The sequence below is a fragment of the Scylla paramamosain genome, chromosome 8, assembly GCF_035594125.1.
Source record: "Scylla paramamosain isolate STU-SP2022 chromosome 8, ASM3559412v1, whole genome shotgun sequence".
NCBI classification, from domain to species: domain Eukaryota; kingdom Metazoa; phylum Arthropoda; class Malacostraca; order Decapoda; family Portunidae; genus Scylla; species Scylla paramamosain.
In genome coordinates, this window is record NC_087158.1 from 14,535,800 (window position 1) to 14,540,799 (window position 5,000).

The 5,000-nt window shown below is 34.1% G+C and overlaps 1 long non-coding RNA gene across 2 annotated transcripts in view; it reads right to left on the reverse strand.

Moving 5' to 3' along the window:
- The window catches only part of LOC135102821 (uncharacterized), a 92,822-nt gene that overhangs the window by 23,524 nt on the left and 64,298 nt on the right, over window positions 1–5,000 (reverse strand). Inside the window, exon 3 of one of the 2 annotated variants that reach the window (XR_010269796.1) lies at window positions 1,518–5,000. This exon is cut by the window's right edge and continues 713 nt beyond it. The exons of the other annotated variant lie outside the window; for it this stretch is intronic. This is a non-coding gene — a long non-coding RNA (uncharacterized LOC135102821). Of the gene's footprint in view, window positions 1–1,517 lie in introns of those variants that run through there. 2 annotated transcript variants of the gene reach the window in all.

Genomic DNA, 5,000 nt, shown 5'->3' on the forward strand with positions numbered 1-5,000 from the left:
GAGCCAGACATATGAAAGGGAACCATAAGATAATCCCGTCTCTCTCTCTCTCTCTCTCTCTCTCTCTCTCTCTCTCTCTCTCTCTCTCTCTCTCTCTCTCTCTCTCTCTCATACATTCATTTATCTTACTTATCCTTTTATTTAGCATTACTCGTCCCATTCCTTCTTGCCTCTCCCTTCCTCCTCCTCCTCCTCCTCCTCCTCCTCTTTCTGTGGAGGAGGGTTGCTTTAACACCACTTGCCATTGAGAGAGAGAGAGAGAGAGAGAGAGAGAGAGAGAGAGAGAGAGAGAGAGAGAGAGAGAGAGAGAGAGAGAGAGAGAGGAAGTTAAAAGATAAGGGAGAGAAAAGATGGATGGAAGAGAACAGGAAGGAAGGAAGGAAGGAAGGAGCAGATAGGAAGAGGAAGAGGAGGATAAGAAAGAAAGGAAGGAAGCGAGAGAGAGAGAGAGAGAGAGAGAGAGAGAGAGAGAGAGAGAGAGAGAGAGAGAGAGAGAGAGAGAGAGAGAGAGAGAGAGAGCAAAAAAGAAAGGAGGGGAATGAGAAATTACGGAGAGAGGGAGGGAGTGTGATGTGCTGGAAACATTAGAATAAGTGGAGGAAGGAAGGAAGGAAGGAAAGATGGAAGGAAGGAAGGAAGGAAGGAAGAGGGAAGAGGAGAAAAGAGAAGAATGAGGAACAGGAAAAGATGGCAAAAGGAGAAGGAAGACAAGAAAATCAATTAAAGGAGAGGAGAGGAGAGGAGAGGAGAGGAGAAGAGAGGAAAGAAGAAGAGAGGAGAGGGGAGGAGAGGAAAGAAGAGCAAAGAAAAAGGAAGAGGGAAGAATGGAGACAAGAAATGAATGGGAAAACAGAGAGGAGAGTGAAGACCAAGAGAACGAAAAGGAAACAGAGGAAAAAGAATGAAAGAAGGAAAAACAAAAGGAAAGAAAAATATAGAAGAAACGAAGATAAAAGAGAGAAAAAGAAAACAAGATTAAATGGAAAACTAGCAAAAAAGGAAATTGGAAAGGAGAAAATTAGAGAAAAAAGAACTAAGAGAGAGAGAGAGAGAGAGAGAGAGAGAGAGAGAGAGAGAGAGAGAGAGAGAGAGAGAGAGAGAGAGAGAGAGAGAGAGAGAGAGAGAGAGGACAGTCACGTAGGAAAAAAGAACCAGAAACTGAGAGAAAGAGTAATAAAAAGATATAGAGAAGAGACAAAAATAGGAGAAGGAGGAGGAGGAGGAGGAGGAGGAGGAGGAGGAGGAGGAGGAGGAGGAGGAGGAGGAGGAGGAGGAGGAGGAGGAGAAAACGTGATAACCTTCTGAACTAGTTATCTCCTTCAGAAAAAGAAGGGAATAGGAAAAGGAGAAAAATAAAAGTAAAAAAATAAATAGAGAGAGAGAGAGAGAGAGAGAGAGAGAGAGAGAGAGAGAGAGAGAGAGAGAGAGAGAGAGAGAGAGAGAGAGAAGACAATTCGTTTTCCTCTTTTTTTGCTTCCTCGAGTATCAATTTCGCTTTTATGAGAGAGAGAGAGAGAGAGAGAGAGAGAGAGAGAGAGAGAGAGAGAGAGAGAGAGAGAGAGAGAGAGAGAGAGAGAGAGAGAGAGAGAGAGAGAGGCAAACAACACGAATTACGGAACAGCATGGACTAGAAAAAAATAAATAAATAGAAATATGAAAAATTAAAATAAAACGAAAAAAAATAAATAAATAAAAAGTACAACACAAATTAAATTAATAAATAAAAGTCTCCCTTCATGTTTTTTTTTTCATATCACAACATTTTCCTTTTGCTTTTTTTTCAACATTTTTTCTTTTTTTTCCTTTTTTTTTATTCGTTGCATAAAAAAAAAAAAACGGAAAACTTAATCTCCGTTCACTTGATTTATTCACGAGCGATGAAATAAGAGAGAGAGAGAGAGAGAGAGAGAGAGAGAGAGAGAGAGAGAGAGAGAGAGAGAGAGAGAGAGAGAGAGTGTGTGTGTGTGTGTGTGTGTGTGTGTGTGTGTGTGTGTGTGTGTGTGTGTGTGTGTGTGTGTGTGTGTGTGTGTGTTTGCTGCCGCCTTCCTCTCCTTCATTGATTCCCTTTCTCTCCTTTTTATCTTTCCTTTCCTCTTTCTTTCTTTGTTTCCCTTTATTTTCTATTTATTTAGCTGTTCATCTTTTTCTGTCACTGCCTACTTTTTTCTCTCTTTCTCTTTCTTCCATCTTTCCTTCTTTATCACTTTCTCTTCTCTTATATTTCTTTCCCTCTTTCCTTTCCTGATTCTCTTCTTTCATTTTCCCTCCTCTTTTTTCTCTCTTTTTGTCTTTCTTTTCCTTTGTCTTCTTTTATCTTTCCTTCCCCTCTTTTCTTCTTTTATCATTCCTTCCCCCTTTCTCTCTTTTTATCATTCCTTCCCTCTTTCTCTCCTTTTATCTTTCCTTCTCTCTTTCTCTCCTTTTTTCTTCCTTTTCCTCTTTCTCCCCCTTTTTATCATTCCTTCCCTCTTTCTCTCCCTTTATCTTTCTTTCCCTTTTCTCTTCTTTTATCATTCCTTCCCTCTCTCTCCTTTCATCTTTCTTTCCCTTTCTCTCTTTATTTCCATTTATTTATTTTATTTATTCATCTGTTCATCTTTATTGTCTCCGTCTCTGCCTTCCTTCCTTCCTTTATTCTCTCTTTCTCTCCTTTTATATTTCTTTCCGTCTTTTTCTCTTTATGTTTATCTATTTTCTGTTTTACTTGTCACCTATCTTTATTGTTTTTGTTTTGTTTCCTGTCTTTCTTTCTTTCCTTCCTTCTCTCCTTTTATCTTTCCCTCTTTCCCATTTTTTTTATTCTCTATTTCTGTTTATTCTACTTGTTTACTGTTTGTCTCTTTGTTTGCTGTTTTTTTCCCTCCTTTCTTCTATTCACCATTTTCTCTTTTTTTCTCTCTTTCACTCTTTCTATCTTTCTTCCTTCCTCTCTTTCTGTTTCCATTTACTTGTTTATTCATCTTAAGCTTGTTTTTTTCTTTCTTTTTATCTCTTTTTATCTTTCTTTCCCTCTTTCTCTCTTTGTGATTATTTATTTTCCTGTTTACCAATCTGCTCATCTTTATTCTTTGCCTTTCTTTGGTATTTTCCTTCTTTCTTTCCTTCATTCTCTTTTTTTTTATCTTTCTTTCCCTTCTATCTTTCTTCCTTTCTATCTCAGTTTTTGTGTTTCTGTCTTTCTCTTTCTCTCTTTCCCCAGTTTATTGGCTATTTTATTATTCTTTTTTTATTTTGTTTGGTGTCTTTCTCGTTTTCTCTTTGTTTTATCTTCTTTGCCCCTCTTTCTTATTATCTTTCTTTTTCTTCTTCCATGTCTATATTAACTCTCTCTTTATTGTTTATTTTATGTTTGGCGTCTTTGTTTGTCTCTTCTTTTATTTCTCTTTCTCTTTTTCCTTATTTATTCACTTGTTTACTCATCTACTCATCTTTATCGCTTTTTGTGTATTTTTTTCTTTCTCTCTTCCTTTTCCTCTTTCCCTACTAATTCATTTCTCTTCTCGTCTGCTCATCTTTATTGTATGTTGTTGTTTTTTTCTTCCTCTCTTTATCTCTATTCATATCTTTCTCCATCTGATGTATTTCTCTATTTCTCTGTTTTATTTACATTTTTTTTCTTCTACTCTTTCTTCCTTCCTTCCTCTGTTCATTCGTTTATTTATTTCTGACCTTATTTTGTTTTGTTTTTCGTTTTTTCTTCTTCGTTTTTCTTTTTTTCTTTCTTCTTTCTCGTCTCTATTATTCTTTCGTTCGTTTATTCATAGAGTCACATTTCCATTTATTTTTTTTTTTTGTTTTATCGTTTGTTATCTCCTGTCATTCTTCTCTTCTTTTATATTTCTCTCCTTATTTTTTACTTCTTTTTCCTGTTTCCTGTTTCTTTTTTTTATTTTTCGTTTTTTTTTCTCTCTTAGTTTTGTTTATTCGTTAACTTATTCCCTTTGTTTCGTTTCTTCCAGTTTCCTCTTCCCTCTCCTCCAGTGTTTGCTTCATTCACCGTCTTTATTGGTATTTATTTTTTTTACTGTTTGTTTATTTGTTTGTTTGTTTCTTTCTTTCAATTTATATTAGTTTGTTATTATAGCTTGTTTTCCACGTATTTTTATTTTTATCTCCATTTACTCGTTTATTTATTTATAGTTTTTTTTTATCTATTCATTTATCCTTTCTATCTTTATAAAAATAGTTTGTTTATTATACAGTTGTTTATTTTCTAGTTATTCTTTTACTTCCTTCTTTCTTTTTTTTATCTTTTTCATTAATATCTTCGTTCATTTATTCCAGTTTATTTCTACATTCCATTATCTCAGCATTTTCCATATACCCTTTTTTTATTATTTCCTTCTACTTTTCTTACCTGTTTCGTGATTTATTTATTTATTTTTTTTTCATTTAAACATGTTTTGTATATTTGCTTCTTTCTTTACTCCAATGTTGTGCATTTTCATTTTCCAATTAAAGTTTTGTTTCATCAAGCTATTTCAGGATACATACATTTTTCTTCATTTCCTTACAATTTTTATCGACTGGTCTATTTTGTATGTTCCTCTTTTCCTCTTTATTTTTCTCTCCTTCTTTTCCGTGTTGCTCATACGCCAGTTTTTCCTAATTCAGTTTTTATTTTTTCCTCTTTTTTGTTTTTCTTCAATAACATTTCACGTCAACTCTGAATAGGAAAGGTTATTTATGTATTTGTTTGATATGTAAAAATTTCTACTCTCTTTTTTTATTTATTCGTTCTTTTCCTTTACGCAATACAATACATAATATAAACATTTTTTTTTATCAGTCAACAATTTATTTGCAACTCCTGACAATATTTCATTATCTGCACAAACTATTTTTTTTTTCAATTATTTTCTTGTAATGGAGTTTTTTTTTTCTTATCTTTCCCACTCACTCTCCTTCTCATTTAATTATTTACACACTTGCTTAATTAAAATGGTTCGTAATTTTTTCATTGTTCTTTCATTTATTCATAATCTCGCCTGCAGCTCTCG